General features: G+C 51.5%; 1 protein-coding gene across 7 annotated transcripts in view; it reads right to left on the reverse strand.

Moving 5' to 3' along the window:
* The window catches only part of LOC139268787 (roquin-1-like), a 395,945-nt gene that overhangs the window by 236,106 nt on the left and 138,610 nt on the right, over positions 1-21,229 (reverse strand). For 4 of the 7 annotated variants that reach the window (XM_070887486.1, XM_070887485.1, XM_070887483.1 and 1 more), the window contains exon 1: positions 14,028-14,087. The exons of the other annotated variants lie outside the window; for them this stretch is intronic. The gene's annotated coding sequence lies outside the window, so the exon portion shown is untranslated. Of the gene's footprint in view, positions 1-14,027; positions 14,088-21,229 lie in introns of those variants that run through there. 7 annotated transcript variants of the gene reach the window in all.

The raw sequence follows: 21,229 nt of genomic DNA on the forward strand, positions 1-21,229 counted from the left end.
GGGCTGGAGGAGGTTACAGATATCTCGTGGGGGGGGGGGGGTTGTGGGGCTGGAGGAGGTTACAGATATCTCGGGGGGGGGGGGGTTGTGGGGCTGGAGGAGGTTACAGATATCTCGGGGGGGGGGGGGGAGGGGATTGTGGGGCTGGAGGAGGTTACAGATATCTCGGGGGGGGGGGGGAGGGGATTGTGGGGCTGGAGGAGGTTACAGATATCTCGGGGGGGGGGGGGGCTGGAGGAAGTTATAGATATCTCGGGGGGGGGGGGGCTGGAGGAAGTTATAGATATCTCGGGGGGGGGGGGGGCTGGAGGAAGTTATAGATATCTCGGGGGAGGCTGGAGGAAGTTATAGATATCTCGGGGGGGGGGGGGCTGGAGGAAGTTATAGATATCTCGGGGGGGGGGGGGGCTGGAGGAAGTTATAGATATCTCGGGGGGGGGGGGGCTGGAGGAAGTTATAGATATCTCAGGGGAGGCTGGAGGAAGTTATAGATATCTCGGGGGGGGAGGGCTGGAGGAAGTTATAGATATCTCGGGGGGGGGGGGGGGCTGGAGGAAGTTATAGATATCTCGGGGGGGGGGGGGGGGGGCTGGAGGAAGTTATAGATATCTCGGGGGGGGGGGGGGGGGGCTGGAGGAAGTTATAGATATCTCGGGGGGGGCTGGAGGAAGTTATAGATATCTCGGGGGGGGGGCCTGGAGGAAGTTATAGATATCTCAGGGGAGGCTGGAGGAAGTTATAGATATCTCGGGGGGGGGGGGGGCTGGAGGAAGTTATAGATATCTCGGGGGGGGGGGGGGCTGGAGGAAGTTATAGATATCTCGGGGGGGGGGGGGGGCTGGAGGAAGTTACAGATATCTCGGGGGGGGGCTGGAGGAAGTTATAGATATCTCAGGGGGGTGGGGGGGGTGGGTTGTCGGGCTGGAGGGGGTTAGAGTTAGCGAGGGGCGAGGCCATGGAGGGACTTGAAACAAGGATGAGAATTTTAAAATCGAGGTGTTGCTCAACCGGGAGCGATTGCAGGTCAGCGAGCACAGAGATGATGGACGAATGGGGCTAAGAGTTAGGACATGGGCAGCAGAGTTTTGGAGGAGCTTAAGTTTATGTAGAGTAAAATGTGGGAGGCCAGCCAGGAGCGTGTTGGAATAGTCAAGTCCAGAGGTAACAAAGGCACGGATGAGGGCTTCAACAGCGGATGAGCTGAGGCAAGGGTGGAGATGGTGGCGAAGGACGGAGTTGGTTGCTCGGGAATGGAGCTTTTGGCGGTGATCAAAGACAATGGGTTCAGTCTTCGCAATATTTATCAGAGGAAATTTCTGATTGGATGTCAGACCAACAGCGTGAGAAATCAGCGGCAGCGGAGGGGTCAAGAGAGTTGGTGGTGGTGAGGTAGAGTGTCCTCTGACCTCTACCTTCTGCAGTAAACATTAGTCGTATAGTATTAGGCAGTCCCTCGTATCGAGGATGACTTGCTTCCACACCAAAAAGGGATGAGTTCACAGGTGTTTCAATGAAGGACCTAATATTCCTGATCCAGAATTACATCCTGAAGGGTGGAAGATACCTGTGCGTGGATTTTTTTAACGTGGGGTGACCGTTGCACACCAGCCACCACACGGGCTTGACAGAGCTCGGTCTTGGTCCAGTGGCAAGGGTTAACCAAGACGACTGGAGACTAGCTCTGCTGCACGGACCTAGTGCGCACACATATCGCAGTGTGGACTGGCCCGTGCTGCCCCTGGGCCCCGAACCCTTGCCTTTCCTGGGCCCCGATCACAATCACAAATTGGCTGCCACACTTCCTGCATTACAACATTAACTACGCTACAAAAGAGACATTTCACTTTCCAGTATACCCTGGAGATTGTCCTCCGACATTAGTAGACAGCAAAATAAGAAAGAGCAGGGCCTATTAAAGACCAAAAAGTAAGTTTGTGTGGAGGTGGAAAACCGACACTGCCCAGCTACAGCAGGAGAGCAGGGTGGTCGGGACGGAGGTGCGGCAAGAGATCGTGGTGGAGGTGCGACGAGAGATCGGGGCGGAGGAGCGGCGAGAGATCGGGGCGGAGGTGCGGCGAGAGATTGTGGCCCAAGATCTGAACATTATGGCTGCGCCACCTCACTACTTCATCTGCTGTCTGTATTGCACTGCAAACCGTGACATCTCTTCACAACTGTTTGTCACAAACAGAAATCATTCCATTGGCTCCAACTCCCCCCTTCCCCTGCTGAATCCAGCATTCTTGACGGTTTCAGTGCTCGCCCTCAGTAGTGACACTCAGTCACACGGCTCACCCAAACCCAGCGTGTTAAAGTTCGGGCCTTTTCCCAACAGCTTTATTTGTGTGTGTGGCCCTGTCTACTCTCTCAGGTGGACGTGAAACATCCCATGGCCACTATTTTGAAGAAGAGCAGGGGAGTTATCCCCGGTGTCCTGGCCAATATTTATCAACTTAACAAAAACAGATTATATGGTCATTGTCACATTGCTGTTTGTGGGAGCTTGCTGTGCGCAAATTGGCTGCCGCGTTTCCTACATTACAACAGCAACCATACTTCAAAAGTACCTAATTGACTGTAAAGTGCTTTGAGACGTTCGGTAGTCATGAAAGGCGTATATAAATCCAGGTCTTTAGAAACATAGAAATTTACAGCGAAGAAGGAGGCCATCTCGGCCCATCGTGTGCGCTCCGGCCAACAGAGCCGCACGGCCCTCGGTCAGCAGCCCTAAAGGTTACATATAAACCTATGAACAATGACGGAAAGGCAAAGAGCACCCAGCCCAACCAGTCCGCCTCACACAACTGCGACACCTCTTATACTGAAACATTCTACACTCTGCCCCAACCGGAGCAATGTGATCTCCTGGGAGAGGCAAAAACCAGATAAAAACCCCGGCCAATTTAGGGAGAAAAAATCTGGGAAAATTCCTCTCCAACCCATGTAGGCGATCGAAACTAGTCCAGGAGATCACCCTAGCCGTATTCGATTCCCTGCAGTACTTACCATTATATCTGTTCCGTCCAACAGAAAGTCATCCAGTCTAATCCCAATTACCAGCTCTGGGTCTGTAACCCTGCAGGTTACTGCACTTTAAGTGCCCATCCAACCATCTCTTAAAAGTGGTGAGGGTTTCTGCAGCGCTCTTCAAGGCAGAGTGTTCCAGATCCCCACAACCCTCTGCGTAAAGAAGCTACCCCCCCTCAAATCTTTCCACTCTCCCCTCCACCAATGGAAATAGACCCTTACTATCCACTATGTCCAGGCCCTTCAATATTTTGTACACTTCAATGAGGTCTCCTCTCAACTTCCTCTGTTCCAATGAGAACAAACCCAGCCTATTCAATCTGTCCTCATTGCTAAGATTCTCCATTCCAGGCAGCATCCTAGTAAATCTCCTCTTCACCCTCTCTAGTGCAATCACGTCCTTCCTATAATACAGCGACCAGAACTGCACGCAGTACTCCAGCTGTGGCCTAACCAAAGTATTAGACAATTTAAGCATAACCTCCCTGCTCTTATATTATATGCCTCGGCCAATAAAGGCAAGCATTCCGTATGCCTTCTTAACCACCTTATTCACCTGGTCTGCTACTTTCAGGGATCTGTGGACAAGCACTCCAAGGTCACATTCTCCATCTACACTATTAAGTAGCCTACTGCTTAATGTGTATACCCTTTCCTTATTAAACCTCCCAAAGTGCATCACCTCACACTTCTCTGAATTAAATTCCATTTGCCACTGCTCTGCCCACCTGACCAGTAGATTGATATCCTCCTGCAGCCCATGACTTTCCTCTTCATTATCAACCACACAGCCAATTTTAGAGTCGTCTGCAAACTTCTTAATCATACTCCCTATATTCAAATCTAGATCATTGATATATGCCACAAAAAGCAAGGGACCCAGTACTGAGCCCTGCGGAACCCCACTTGAAACATCCTTCCAGTCACAATAACATCCATCAATCATTACCCTTTGCTTCCTACCTCCAAGCTAATTTTGGATCCAATTTGCCACTTTGCCCTGTATCCCATGGGCTTTAACCTTCATGACCAGTCTACCATGTGGGACCTTCGCAAAAGCCTTGCTAAAGTCCATATATACTACATCGTACGCACTACCCTCATCGGCCCTCCTGGTTACCTCCTCAAACAATTCAATCAGGTTCGTCAAACACGATCTTCCCTTAACAAATCCGTGCTGACCCTGTCCCTAATTAATCCTTGCCTTTCCAAATGCAGATTTATCCTGTCTTTCAGGATTTTTTCCAATAATTTTCCCACCACTGAGGTTAGGCTGACAGGCCTGTAATTACTCGGCCTATCCCATTCTCCCTTCTTAAACAAGGGTTTCTGAATCAAAATATTATACAATTTAAGCATAATCTCCCTGCTCTTATATTCTATGCATCAGCCAATAAAGGCAAGCATTCCGTATGCCTTCTTAACCACCTTATCCATCTGGCCTGCTACTTTCAGGGATCTGTGGACAAGTACTCCAAGGTCCCTTTATTGGCCAAGGCATAGAATATAAGAGCAGCGAGGTTATGTTTAAATTGTATAATAATTTGGTTAGGCCACACAGCTGGAGTACTGCGTGCAGTTCTGGTCGCCGTATTATAGAAAGGACATGATTGCACTAGAGAAGGTGCAGAGGAGATTTACTAGCAGTCCTCCAATCCTCCGGCACAATGCCCAGATCCAAAGAGGACTGGAGAAGGATGGCTATTTTCTCTTTTACTTCGCTCAACAGCCTGGGATACATTTCATCCGGGCCTGGGGACTTATCTACTTTAAAAGCTGCTAAACCCCTTAATACTTCCTCTCTCACAATATTTACTTCATCCAGAATATCACACTCCTCCTCGATAGCAGTATCTGCATTGCCCCTTTACTTTGTGAAAACAGATGCAAAGTATTCGTTAAGAACCCGACCAACATCTTCCACCTCCACACAAAGATTACCCTCATGGTCTCCAATAGGCCCTACCCTTTCTTTAGTTACCCTCTTACTCTTAATATATTTATAGAACATCTTAGGGTTTTCCTTAATTTTACTGGCCAAGAAATTCTCGTGCTCTCTTTTAGCATTTGTAATATCCTTTTTAATTTTGCCTCTTAACTTCCTATATTCCTCTAAAAATTCTGAAGTATTTAGCCACTGGTATATAACTTAAGCGGCCCTTTTTTTCTTAATCCTCCCCTATACATCCCTAGACATCCAGGGGGCTCTAGAATTATTTTTCCCAGCCTTTCTTTCTTAAGCAGTGTGACAAGCTTCCGTATGCAGGCTGTGGAACTGAAACCCATGTCTTTATCCTCTGCTGTATTTGGGTGACCATGACCCAGTTCCAACAATGACCCCACCCCTTGGGTGAGCATAACCCAGCTCCGACAATGACCCCACCCTTGGGTGACCATGACCCAGCTCCGACAATGACCCCACCCTTGGGTGACTATGACCCAGTTCCAACAATGACCCCACCCTTGGGTGACATGACCCAGTTCCAACAATGACCCCACCCTTGGGTGAGCATGACGCAGCTCCAACAATGACCCCACCCTTGGGTGACCATGACCCAGTTCCAACAATGACCCCACCCTTGGGTGACCATGACCCAGCTCCAACAATGACCCCACCCTTGGGTGACCATGACCCAGCTCCAACAATGACCCCACCCTTGGGTGAGCATAACCCAACTCCAACAATGACCCCACCCTTGGGTGACCATGACCCAGCTCCAACAATGACCCCACCCTTGGGTGAGCATAACCCAACTCCAACAATGACCCCACCCTTGGGTGACCATGACCCAGTTCCAACAATGACCCCACCCTTGGGTGACCATAACCTAGCTCCAACAATGACCCCACTGCCAGGCCACTGTGTACAGGCTAAACGACTACAGATTTGTTTACTGATAAAATAACACACAGATGTAGAAATACATGCATATACTAAAATTCTAGTATGGGGGTACATCATTTATTAAAAGGTATAAACAACAGCAACCCTAATATTGATCCCCATGGGCTCCACCAGCTTCTACTCTGGTAGCTCGCCATGAACCATCCCACTTTGTTCTATTCTTCAGCCACTCATCAAGTCATTTAATCTCCTAGACGTATCCTTATGTCCGATCCCAATGCTTACAATATACCCGTTTCCCTGATGCTAGCCTATACCACAGTTTGATGCCTGCTCCTTGCTGAATACCTTGCCCTACTGCCCTCCCAACCACTGCCCTACTGCCCTTGAAACCACTGCCCTAGAAACCACTGCCCGACTGTCCTTCCAACCACTGCCCTACTGCCCCTCTCAACTACTGCCCTACTTCCCTTGCAACCATTGCCCTCCCAACCACTGCCCTACTGCCCTTCCAACCACTGCCCTACTGCCCTTCCAACCACTGCCCTACTGCCCTTTCAACCACTGCCCTACTGCCCCTCTTAACCACTGCCCTACTGCCCTTCCAACCACTGCCCTACTGCCCTTCCAACCACTGCCCTATGCCCTTCCAACCACTGCCCTACTGCCCCTCCCAACCACTGCCCTACTGCCCTTCCAACCACTGCCCTATGCCCTTCCAACCACTGCCCTACTGCCCCTCTTAACCACTACCCTACTGCCCCTCCAACCACTGCCCTACTGCCCTTCCAACCACTGCCCTTCCAACCACTGCCCTACTGCCCTTCCAACCACTGCCCTACTGCCCTTCCAACCACTGCCCTTCCAACCACTGCCCTACTGCCCCTCTTAACCACTGCCCTACTGCCCTTCCAACCACTGCCCTATGCCCTTCCAACCACTGCCCTACTGCCCCTCTTAACCACTGCCCTACTGCCCTTCCAACCACTGCCCTACTAACCACTGCCCTACTGCCCTTCCAACCACTGCCCTACTGCCCTTCCAACCACTGCCCTACTGCTCTTCCAACCACTGCCCTACTGCCCTCCCAACCACTGCCCTACTGCCCTCCCAACCACTGCCCTACTGCCCTCCCAACCACTGCCCTACTGCCCTCCCAACCACTGCCCTACTGCCCTCCCAACCACTGCCCTACTGCCCTCCCAACCACTGCCCTACTGCCCTCCCAACCACTGCCCTACTGCCCTCCCAACCACTGCCACACTGCCCTCCCAACCTCTGCCCTTCCAACCACTACCACAGTGCTCTTCCAACCACAGCCCTTCCAACTACTGCCACACTGCCCTTCCAACTACTGCCACACTGCCCTCCCAACCACTGCCGCACTGCCCTTCCAACGATATGGATGTACCACTAGGGATCTGCATTCCCACATTATGGACCTGCGCAACTCTGCTCTTCAACACTGATGAACTAGTTGTCATTAACCCTGACACTTTCAACCAAGTCACCATTCACAAAGTTATGTTCACGGCGATCCAGTTTTCCCTAAATCACGGTTTGTGTTCCAGTTGATGGCTCAGCTTCTGATACTACTTCCCCCACCCCCCCACCCATTTGCTCATGGGGATCCCCAGGACTGCTCTGTGTTGCCTCTGCAGTGCAATTAGCTGTTCTACACTCATCAACTTACCCCTCTCCATCCTTCTGCTGATGACTCCATTTCATTGTCTCCAGATCTCACATCCACGGTGCAAACAATCCCTAGTCCCAGTCTCTGTGGAGTGCTGCGGCTCAATCACTAACTGCTCATCTACTCCACCCTTGGTCCTCCTTCATCTGTCCACATTCAAGGCCTCACTATCTCCTCTGGTCTCAAATATAGCTCCTCTACCTTATCCATTGTGAAGGCTACTTCTGAGGAGCTTGGTTTCCTTCTTCTTTCCTCTCTTCTCCCTCTCTCTGTAATCTCCTCCAGCCCCACAACTCCGCACCCCCCCCCCCCGAAATGTCTGCACGGAACTCCCTCCCTAAACCTCTCTGCATCTCTTTCCTCTTTCAAGATGCTCTGTAAAACATACCTCTTTGACCAAGATTTTGGTCACCTGTGCTAATTTCTACTTCTGCTGCTCGGTGTCAAAATTTTGCATCACACAATACTCCTGTGAAGCGCCTTGGGACGTTTCACTATGTTCAAGGCACTATATAAATACAAGTTATGGTTGTTGTTTTCTCTCAACAACTTTCTAAACCCTCTAAAAAGGCAACTTCTGTCCAATACTTGAATATCTGGGGCGGTTCTTCTATCACCTCTCCTAGATTGGTCCAAGGGAAAGCTTATCGTCTGATAGTCATTCACTCTCGCACCTATATCCTCAAAACTCACTCTCTCGGTCACCCTTTTTCCCTCCTATTAGTGACAGTGCTCCACTGAACCTCCGGCTCTTATTCTTCCTAAACTGCAACGACAGTGTCCCTCTTGCTTTCTCTCCCCATTGCATCCTCCAATGTTGAAACCGACTTCTACTCTAACTCATTCCTTCCTGGGTCCTCAAATCTATGGAACTTTACATCACCGTCATTCTCTCCTCCCACTTGCAATCTGCTGGCATTTTAGGCCTCAAGCTTGGGGAGTCAGCAAACACTAGTTTCAAAATTATCTTGTCTTCCCTTCTGCTCTTTTTTGTCAGCTGTGTCTCAGTGGCTAGCATCCTCAACTCTGAGTTAGAGGTTGTGGGTTCAAATCCCACTCCAGGGACTAGAGCACAATAATCTAGGCTGACACTCCAGTGCAGTGCTGAGGGAGCGCCGCACTGTCGGAGCTGCCGTCATTCGGATGATGTTAAACCGAGGCCCCGTTTGCCCTCTCAAGTGGACGGAGAAGATCCCATGGCACTATGTCGAAGAAAAGCAGCAGTTATCCCCGGTGTCCCGTGCCAATATTTATCCCGCACTCAACGTAACAAAAACAGATTATCTGGTCATTATCACATTGCTGTGCGCAGATTAGCTGCCGCGTTTCCTACATTACAACAGTGACTACACTTCAGAAGTACTTCATTGACTGTAAAGCGCTTTGAGACGTCCGGTGGTCGTGAAAGGCGCTATATAAATGCAAGTCTTTCTTTCTTTTAACTTTGACAGTGTCCAGCTACTGCTGGCGTGGGTTTCTTAGGTTAAAAGTAAATGATAGTCGCACGGTCTCGGAGGCTGAGCCTGTGTGAAGGCAACTGATTTACGTGAAATGTGCGGCCTCAACACATTTCTTCAAGGGCATGTGCGCATGGAATTAAGACTGCCGACAATTGGCAAATTCGGCAGAGATGAGGGTGCTGTTGAAAATGTCAGTATCTGACTGCTGTAGTCTTTGAGTAATACACCTGTTGAACTGTATAGGGGGAGCTTTACGCTGCAACTGACCAGCACACTTACCCACTTGAAAGAAATAACGACCAATTTGCACATAACAAGCCCCCACAAACAGATCATCTGTTTTAGTGATGTTGGTTGAGAGATACAAATTAGCTCTTCACATAATGCCACAGGATCTTTTACACCCGACTGAGGGGGCAGACGGGGCATCTGAAAGACGGCACATCTGACCAGTGCAGTGCTGAGGAAGTGCTGCACTGAGTGTCAGCCCAGATTATGTGCCTAAATCTCTGGAGTGGGGCTTGAACCCACATCCTTCTGACTCAGAGGAGAGTGTGCCATGGCTGCCTCAAATGTGAAAATTTTCAATCCCAACCAGTGACGGCGCTAAAATTTCAACATTTGTTTAAATATAAGGCGGCTGTGCGGTCCGTCCTGACTGTATGGTGAGCTCTTGATCAGAATGAAGTCTAATCAGCTGGTCTGATCCACAAAATTTAGTGATTCAGTGCTGGAAAATGCAACGAAACATTACAGCTAATCATATAAGGTGGGGCCCAAAAAATACTTATCACACAACTTGCAAGGACAATGAATCAGGCGTTAAACATTCACAGCATTTAAAAATGACGTTCATTGCCTCTAAGCCATCCAGCGCTTCCCTCACACAGTGTATTCAACCCAGAACCATCTCATACACAGAACTTTCAACCCTATATAGAAAGCAAAACAGAGGACGGTACACAGGCTCTACACACCGACACATGGCCCAGCGCAGTGTGACACACCGACACAGGACCCAGCGCAGTGAGACACAGGGCCCAGCGCAGTGAGACACAGGGCCCAGCGCAGTGAGACACAGGGCCCAGCGCAGTGAGACACAGGGCCCAGCGCAGTGAGACACAGGGCCCAGTGCAGTGAGACACAGGGCCCAGCGCAGTGAGACACAGGGCCCAGCGCAGTGAGACACAGGGCCCAGCGCAGTGAGACACAGGGCCCAGCGCAGTGAGACACGGCGCCCAGCGCAGTGAGACACGGCGCCCAGCGCAGTGAGACACACAGACACAGGACCCAGCGCAGTGTGACACACAGACACAGGACCCAGCGCAGTGTGACACACAGACACAGGACCCAGCGCAGTGTGACACAGCACCCAGCGCAGTGAGACACAGCACCCAGCGCAGTGAGACACAGCACCCAGCGCAGTGAGACACAGCACCCAGCGCAGTGAGACACAGCACCCAGCTCAGTGAGACACTGGACCGAGCGCAGTGAGACACGGGACCCAGCGCAGTGAGACACGGGACCCAGCGCAGTGAGACACGGGACCCAGCGCAGTGAGACACGGGACCCAGCGCAGTGAGACACGGGACCCAGCGCAGTGAGACACGGGACCCAGCGCAGTGAGACACGGGACCCAGCGCAGTGAGACACGGGACCCAGCGCAGTGAGACACGGGACCCAGCGCAGTGAGACACGGGACCCAGCGCAGTGAGACACGGGACCCAGCGCAGTGAGACACGGGACCCAGCGCAGTGAGACACGGGACCCAGCGCAGTGAGACACGGGACCCAGCGCAGTGAGACACGGGACCCAGCGCAGTGAGACACGGGACCCAGCGCAGTATGACACACAGACACAGGACCCAGCGCAGTGTGACACACAGACACAGGACCCAGCGCAGTGTGACACAGCACCCAGCGCAGTGAGACACAGCACCCAGCGCAGTGAGACACAGCACCCAGCGCAGTGAGACACAGCACCCAGCGCAGTGAGACACAGCACCCAGCGCAGTGAGACACAGCACCCAGCGCAGTGTGACTTAGCACCCAGCGCAGTGAGACACACGGACCCAGCGCAGTGTGACACAGGGCCCAGCGCAGTGAGACACACGGACCCAGCGCAGTGAGACACAGGGCCCAGCGCAGTGAGACACAGGGCCCAGCGCAGTGAGACACAGGGCCCAGCGCAGTGAGACACAGGGCCCAGCGCAGTGAGACACAGTGCCCAGCGCTGTGAGACACACTGTCCCAGCGCAGTGTGACCCGGTACAGTGAGACACACGACCCAGCGCAGTGTGACCCAGGACCCAACGCAGTGTGACACAGGACCCAGCGCAGTGAGACACAGGACCCAGCGCAGTGAGACACACGGACACAGGACCCAGCGCAGTGTGACACAGGACCCAGTGCAGTGTGACACACGGACACAGGACCCAGCGAAGTGTGACACACTGACACACTGACACAGGACCGAGCGCAGTGAGACACAGGATCCAACGCAGTGAGACACAGGACCCAGTGCAGTGTGACACAGGACCCAGCGTAGTGTGACACACTGACACAGGACCGAGCGCAGTGAGACACAGGACCCAACGCAGTGAGACACAGGACCCAGCGCAGTGTGACACAGGACCCAGCGCAGTGTGACACAGGACCCAGCGCAGTGTGACACAGGACCCAGCGCAGTGTGACACAGCACCCAGCGCAGTGTGACACAGCACCCAGCGCAGTGTGACACAGCACCCAGCGCAGTGTGACACAGCACCCAGCGCAGTGTGACACAGCACCCAGCGCAGTGTGACACTGGACCGAACGCAGTGAGACACAGCACCCAGCGCAGTGTGACACACGGACCCAGCGCAGTGTGACACACGGACCCAGCGCAGTGTGACACACGGACCCAGCGCAGTGTGACACACGGACCCAGCGCAGTGTGACACACGGACCCAGCGCAGTGTGAAACAGGACCCAGCGCAGTGTGACACAGGACCCAGCGCAGTGTGACACAGGACCCAGCGCAGTGTGACACAGGACCCAGCGCAGTGTGACACAGGACCCAGCGCAGTGTGACACAGGACCCAGCGCAGTGTGAAACAGGACCCAGCGCAGTGAGACACAGTTCCGAGCGCAGTGCGACACAGGACCCAGCGCAGTGCGACACAGGACCCAGCGCAGTGAGACACAGGACCCAGCGCAGTGCGACACAGGACCCAGCGCAGTGCGACACAGGACCCAGCGCAGTGCGACACAGGACCCAGCGCAGTGCGACACAGGACCCAGCGCAGTGCGACACAGGACCCAGCGCAGTGCGACACAGGACCCAGCGCAGTGCGACACAGGACCCAGCGCAGTGCGACACAGGACCCAGCGCAGTGAGACACACGGACCCAGCGCAGTGAGACACAGGACCCAACGCAGTGTGACACAGGACCCAGCGCGACACAGGACCCAGCGCAGTGAGACACAGGACCCAGCGCAGTGTGACACACGGACCCAGCGCAGTGTGACACACGGACCCAGCGCAGTGTGACACATGGACACAGGACCCAGCGCAGTGAGACATACTGACACAGGAACCAGCGCAGTGAGACACAGGACCGAGCGCAGTGTGACACAGGACCCAGCGCAGTGTGACACAGGACCCAGCACAGTGTGATACACTGACACAGGACCGAACGCAGTGTGACACACAGACACAGGACCCAGCGCAGTGAGACACAGGACCCAGCGCAGTGTGACACAGGACCCAGCGCAGTGTGACACAGGACCCAGCGCAGTGTGACACAGGACCCAGCGCAGTGTGACACAGGACCCAGCGCAGTGTGACACAGGACCCAGCGCAGTGTGACACAGGACCCAGCGCAGTGTGACACAGGACCCAGCACAGTGAGACACAGGACCCAGCACAGTGTGACACACTGACACAGGACCGAGCGCAGTGTGACACACAGACACAGGACCCAGCGCAGTGTGACACAGGACCCAGCGCAGTGTGACACACTGACACAGGACCCAGCGCAGTGTGACACAGGACCCAGCGCAGTGTGACACAGGAACCAGCGCAGTGAGGCACACTGACACAGGACCCAGCGTAGCCACCAAGACTCGCTCAGAAAGATACACGGCCAAGCATAGACGCACACACAGAACAATGAGGCGCGGTGCGGTTAAAGTGATGGTGCTGTCGTTGCAACAACAGCAGCATGGCTATACACATCGATCCAGTTTCCGCCTTGTGCATGGACTGGTACTTCAGTCAATGTTGGTCTAGCAAAGGGAGATACACTGCTGCTACCAGCAGTACTTCCACACACAGACGGGCAGGAGAGTGGCACTGAGCAATCATTGGCCCCATTAACAAAGGGTGTTCTGTCTGAAACCTGGCCTATAATGTCACAATCAGTGACCTTTAGGCCTGCCTCCCCACCCCACCCCACCCCCCCGCAATCCTCCCAACACCCCTGTCACCCCCATTCGCAGATTGGCTGCCACGTTAACCCTCGTCCAGCTGCAGCAAGCACTAAGTATCACATTCTCGAGGGTTTAGAGAGAAATGCTGCAGACCTGCGGTTAAAGCAGTGCACTACCAAGCCCAAGCCCCCTGCAGAGGTGTCTCCGTGTAACGGGGGGGGGGGGCAGCACACTGGAAGCGGCAGCTTGCTGGAGCCCCCTGCTCTTTGTCTTCGGAGGCTGCTCCTTTCCACCAGCCCTCCGAGGGTTAATCCAGTCTGCCTCTGCTTAAAACCTACTCCCCTCCCCCCCCTGCCGCCGCTCCAAATAGCGAAAAGCAACACAACAGGGAGGAACTCCTCCGTCTCTCTACAAGGACCGAGCTGGTCGCAGTCGGCCCAGAGCAGCAGGCAGCCATTCACACAGCACCGTAAAGCACATAACCACCGGCGTCGCAGCCTCCTGTGCTTAAACAGCCGCGATGCTGCACAGGAAGCTGTTGTCATGTACTGAAGCATATGGTTAAACTCTTCTTCTTGAGAGATGCCTACCTTGTTGAAGGCTTTTCTTCGTTTCCGCTCATTCATGGGGTTTTCCACCTCCACGCCCCTGAACCCCCACCTCCCCCCCACCCCCCACCCCTATTGTATGCGAGAGCTACTCCCCCCCCCCCCCCCCCCACAGCCTCCTCCCTTCACTTCAGGAAACAGCTGCCTGGGCAGCAGTCCCTGAACTCTCACACAGACACACAGCCACTGCCGGATGAATCAGGCACTTGCCGAGTCAGCCAGGCTGTCCGCCCAACTAAATAGGCCCCCGACCAAAGCACGCCCACTTAACTCTCGGTCTGCCAGGGGCCAGCCACTGAACAGCTGCAGCAATGGGCTGCTTGGGCACTCCCAGTGAAACGTGTACTGTGCCCTGTGTGCTCCGGCCAGGGCATCTGTATCTTCACTGCTTACAGTTACAGCACGACTAATCCACAGAAACGCCACTTCACAGCCCACCACTGCAGTTTGAGAAAGAAAGACTTACATTTATATAGCACTTTTCACAACCACTGGACCTCTCAGTGCTTTACAACCACTGAAGTACTTTTGGAGTGTAGTCACTGTTGTAATGTGGGAAATGCTGCAGCTAATTTGTGCACAGCAAGCTCCCACAAACAGCAATGTGATAATGATCAGATAATCTGTTTTTTTGTTATGTCGATTGAGGGATAAATATTGGCCAGCACCGGGGATAACTTCCCCGCTCTTCTTCGAAATAGTGGCCGTGGTATCTTTTACGTTCACCTGAGAGAGCAGACGGGGCCTCGGTTTAATGTCTCATCCGAAAGATGGCACCTCCGTCAGTGCGGCGCTCCCTCAGCACTGCAGTGGCGTGTCAGCCTGGATTTTTGTTAGTGTCGTAGAAAACCCAACTGGTTCAATAACGTCCTTCAGGGAAGGAAACTTGCCGTCCTTACCCGGTCTGGGGCTATTCGTGACTCCTGTCCCACACTAATGTGTTTGTCGCTTAAGAGCTCTCTGACATGGCCTAGCAAGACACTCTGCTGTATTAAAATCTGACCAGCGGATCAAGAAGATCACCGCCACTTTCTGAGGGAAACTAAGGATGAACAATAAATGCCTGCCTTGCCATCAATGCCTACATCCCAAGAATGAATTGTGGAAAGAAAGTGGTGAGTGTGCTACCCACTGACCTACGGCTGACACTGACAATACAAACTGGTGCAGACTTTGTCTGGTTTCTCATATTCTGGTCACTTGGAAACAACAAGCTTTGTAGTTGTCCCTGGTTTGTTTTCTCCTCAAAATTGTCACCAGCCCCCCCCCCCCCGCTGGGGTATGCGTTTATGGACACCAACAGCCCTGTGGGTACCTAGCACCCCACTGGCCAGTCTTTAAACAGTCAACAGCTATTCAACCAGAGAGAGCATCACAGCCAAGCCACCCCCACCCGATAACTACACATACATGTTTCCCTCCCTAACCCAGGACATAGAAACCAAAAAGAGTGCTCCACACGAGTGTCCCTCAGCAACCACTCCCACCACCCCCCACTGAAATCAGCTTACTCTACACACTGAACCGGGGACCTTGCCAGTCTGTAAGGTTCAGCGGCAGAAAATGTGATGTGAAAACATTTCCCTTTCCTTTGGAAAATTCTCGGAAGAATTCAGGGATTCATAAGGTTCTAGTTCACGACAAAAACCCCGTGTTCACACCAGCTTGTGAATTAATCGCAGGATGAGAACAGTCTGTCTCCCTGTACCTTGCCTGATGAAACTTTCTGTAATGTATGCACCTGTGAGAATGCTCACAGGTTACATCCGAGCCAGGGTGTCCCTGGAGATGGAGCACGCAGTGTCCACCGGTACGCTCACGGCCTTCCGCGAGAGGTGGGTGCCGGAGGAACTGGAGTGCATCATCAACCCCCGGCAACCAAATTTTAAATGTCTAAAGTATAATTTGTTTATTGTGTCGGTTTTAGTGCCCCTACCACCTTTAGCCAAGGGGCTCTTGTATAATTTATGTTTTTAGTGCCCTAAAAAAAAGAAAAAAAAAACAAGGGGGTACTTGTTTGAAAGTGTTTGGAGTGTCCCCCATCCTTTAATCAGGGTGCATCTGATTTAACAATTTAATTGTCCTCAACTAAAATAGTTGTAGTGACTCCTCTGAGAAGGGGGCACTTGATTGATGGTTTCACCAAAATAGTTATTGAGTTGGGAGGGGCTTAGCCAGTCACGTGATGTTCACAAGACTCAATAAAACCCCAGCCAGTTGGGTTCGGGGGATCCATGATGAGGCAGGTGGTTGTGAGCTTGGTGGATGAACTGGTAATGTGTAGTGTGATTGTTAAACCTTCGTTAATAACCAACTAGTTCTTAATAGCAATGTGTCGCTATGGATTCTTAAGCAAGGACACATGAAGCAAATATATTACACTTTCCCTGATCCCCAGTGAGTAGTTACTGAGCAACCCCGATTCCCAGAGCCTTCCTTCGGGAACATCACCCAAGTTACGCCTGGCCCAGCATCTCAAGTCGCCTGAAGCTGGAGCCTTCGGATCAGTGGAGCCAAATCTCAATCAATAAAAAATTAACTGAAAACGGAGCTTGCGTGAGAAATGTTCGCAATAATCTGACACATACAGTCAGAGGAACAAAGAAAGAACGAGTTGTAATTACATAGCGCCTTTCATGAATCCAAGGTGTCCCAAAGCACTTGACAGCCAATTAAGTACATCTTTAAAGTGTAATGTGGGAAACGTGGCAGCCAATTTGCACACAGCCAGGTCCCACAAACAGCAATGTGTTAATGACCAATAATCTGTTTTGGTTGAAGGATAAATGTTGGCCACGACACCGGGGATAACTCCCCGGCTCTTCTCTTAAACATCCACCTGAGAGGCCAGATGGAGCCTCGGTTTAACGTCGCATTCAAAAGACGGCACCTCCAACAGTACAGGACTCCATCGGCACTGCACTGGAGAGTCAGCCTAGAATTTGTGCTCAAGTCTCGGGAATAGGACTTGAACCCACTTCCTTCCAACTAAGTTAAGGGTGCTATCCACAGAGGCGTGGCTGCTCCGTAAGGGACAGAGTAGGGATAAACAATAAATACGGCCTTGCCTGTGTCTCCCACATCCCAGGGACAAGTATAAATAGTTTTGGTCCCTGTTCATTGTATTGCTCACTGTGTACACACACCTATTCCTGCACTGACTGCAATGGATGCTCACTAGACCCTTACCTTCTGAACAAAGTCATTCCTCGGTTTGGGCATTTTTGCTGACGAAGGAACAGCTGGGTGGAGCTAATCCAGCAAAATCCCATTGAAGAGCAGGCACTGCATCTCTGCTGCACAGGACGTGCTGCTCCTACACGGCTTGCAATCTAACGTCAAATACAGCTGACACGCAGTGCAGTGCTTCCTTTTATTCAAGTCTACAAACAGGTTCACCTGGTGAAGTTCCGAAATGCGCTCATTCTCCAGCAATCTGCATTCTTTTTTCAACTTTGCACGGTGACTCACAATTAATTCCCAGGTAAATTAGGTATACGTGCCTGAAGGACATACACTGCAGGGCTTCGGTTCAATCTCCAGCAATGCTCCAACTGAATTCATTACCCCCTGTATATCCACTAGTGCATGTGAGCAGTCACCTCAGGCACAAACATTCAACACCTTAATCACCACATACTCCCTTAACATGTCACTGTGCTTGCTACGCATATCCTCAACATCAGCATGCCAAAGGATAGGGTACTTTCTGAAGTCATACCAGTTGTCAACACACCATCCTAACTCTCAAACACAAAGGCTGCAAAAGGAGCAAACCACTTCACAGGTATCAACAGTGGCAGAACCGCAATCATATTCCCATCATCACTGACCAGTGGTCGCACCATGGTCATAGCATATGTTAAGATACGTATCACGTGGTGTCACACAACATGGTACTGTCACACTGTGTCACACAACAGGGTACTGTCACATAGTGTCACACAACAGGGTACTGTCACACAACAGGGTACTGTCACACAACAGGGTACTGTCACACTATGTCACACAGCAGGGTACTGTCACACTGTGTCACACAACAGGGTACTGTCACGCTGTCAGACAACAGGATCCTGTCACACTGTGTCACACAACAGGATACTGTCACACTGTGTCACACAACAGGGGCCTATCATACAGTGTCACACAACAGGGTACTGTCACACAACAGGGTACTGTCACACAACAGGGTACTGTCACACTATGTCACACAGCAGGGTACTGTCACACTGTGTCACACAACAGGGTACTGTCACGCTGTCAGACAACAGGATCCTGTCACACTGTGTCACACAACAGGATACTGTCACACTGTGTCACACAACAGGGGCCTATCATACAGTGTCACACAACAGGGTACTGTCACACAAGAGGATACTGTCACACTGTCACACAGCAGGATACCGTCACACTGTCACACAACATGATACTGTTACACTGTCACACAATAGGATAGCGTCACACTGTCACACAACAGGATACTGTCACAAGGTGTCAAACAACAGGGTACTGTCACACTGTGTCACACAACATGATACTGTCACACTGTCACACAACATGATACTGTCACACTGTGTCACACAATAGGATAGCGTCACACTGTCACACAACAGGATACCATTACACTGTCACACGACAGGGTACCGTCACACTGTGTCACACGACAGGGTACCGTCACACTGTCACACGACAGGGTACTGTCACACAGTGTCACACAACAAGATACTGTCACACTGTCACAGAACAGGGTACTGTCACACTGTGTCACACAACAAGATACTGTCACACAAGAGGATACTGTCACACTGTATCACACAACAGGGTACTGTCACACCATCACACAACAGGATACTGTCATACTGTGTCACATAAAAGGGTACTGTCACACTGTGTCACACAACAGGATACTGTCACACTGTCACACAACAGGATACTGTCTCAATGTGTCACAAAAAGGATACTGTCACACTGTCACACAGCAGGATACTGTCACACTGTCACACAACAGGATACTGTCACACTGCATCACACAACAGGATACTGTCACACAACAGGGTACTGTCACACTGTGTCACACAACAGGGTACTGTCACACAACAGGGTCCTGTCACACAATGTCACACAAGAGGATACTGTCACACAGTGTCACACAACAGGATGCGTCACACTGTCACACAACAGGGTACTGTCACACAACAGGATATTGTCACACTGTCACACAACAGGGTACTGTTACAATGTGTCACACAACAGGGTACTGTCACACTGTGTCACATAACAGGATACTGTCACACAACAGGGTACTGTCACACTGTGTCACACAACAGGGTACTGTCACACAGTGTCACACAACAGGATACTGTCACACTGTCACACAACAGGGTAGCGTCACACTGTCACACAACATGATACCGTTACACTGTCACACGACGGTACTGTCACACTGTGTCACACGACAGGATACTGTCACACTGTGTCACACAACTGGATACTGTCACACAACAGGGTACTGTCACACTGTCACACAACAGGGTAGCGTCACACTGTCACACAACATGATACCGTTACACTGTCACACAACAGGGTACTGTTACAATGTGTCACACAACAGGATACTGTCACACAACAGGGTACTGTCACACTGTGTCACACAACAGGATAATGTCAAACTGTCACACTGTCACACAACAGGGTACTGTCACACTGTGTCACACAACAGGGTACGATCACACTGTCACACAACAGGATACTGTCACACAACAGGATACTGTCACACAACAGGGTATTGTCACACAGTGTCACACAACAGGATACTGTCACACTGTCACAGCACAGGGTACTGTCACACAACAGGGTATTGTCACACAGTGTCACACAACAGGGTATTGTCACACAGTGTCACACAACAGGATACTGTCACACTGTGTCACACAACAGGGTACTGTCACACCATCACACAACAGGATACTGTCACACCATCACACAACAGGGTACTGTCACACTGACACACAACAGGATACTGTCACACAACAGGGTACCGTCACACTGTCACACAACAGGATACTGTCACACTGTCACAACAGGATACCGTCACACTGTCACACAACAGGATACTGTCACACTGTGTCACACAACAGGGTACTGTCACGCTGTGTCACACAACAGGATACTGTCACACTGTCACAGAACAGGGTACTGACACACTGTCACACAACAGGATACTGTTACACTGTCGCACAACAGGGTATTGTCACACAACAGGATAGTGTCACACAACAGGATAGTGTCACACAACAGGATAGTGTCACACAACAGGATAGTGTCACACAACAGGATAGTGTCACACTGTCATATAACAGGGTACGATCACACTGTCACACAACAGGATACTGTCACACAACAGGATACTGTCACACTGTGTCACACAACAGGGTATTGTCACACTGTGTCACACAACAGGATACTGTCACACTGTGTCACACAACAGGGGCCTATCATACAGTGTCACACAACAGGGTACTGTCACACAAGAGGATACTGTCACACTGTCACACAGCAGGATACCGTCACACTGTCACACAACATGATACTGTTACACTGTCACACAATAGGATAGCGTCACACTGTCACACAACAGGATACTGTCACAAGGTGTCAAACAACAGGGTACTGTCACACTGTGTCACACAACATGATACTGTCACACTGTCACACAACATGATACTGTCACACTGTGTCACACAATAGGATAGCGTCACACTGTCACACAACAGGATACCATTACACTGTCACACGACAGGGTACCGTCACACTGTGTCACACGACAGGGTACCGTCACACTGTCACACGACAGGGTACTGTCACACAGTGTCACACAACAAGATACTGTCACACTGTCACAGAACAGGGTACTGTCACACTGTGTCACACAACAAGATACTGTCACACAAGAGGATACTGTCACACTGTATCACACAACAGGGTACTGTCACACCATCACACAACAGGATACTGTCATACTGTGTCACATAAAAGGGTACTGTCACACTGTGTCACACAACAGGATACTGTCACACTGTCACACAACAGGATACTGTCTCAATGTGTCACAAAAAGGATACTGTCACACTGTCACACAGCAGGATACTGTCACACTGTCACACAACAGGATACTGTCACACTGC

The sequence above is a fragment of the Pristiophorus japonicus genome, chromosome 8 (assembly GCF_044704955.1).
Source record: "Pristiophorus japonicus isolate sPriJap1 chromosome 8, sPriJap1.hap1, whole genome shotgun sequence".
Taxonomy (NCBI): Eukaryota; Metazoa; Chordata; class Chondrichthyes; family Pristiophoridae; genus Pristiophorus; species Pristiophorus japonicus.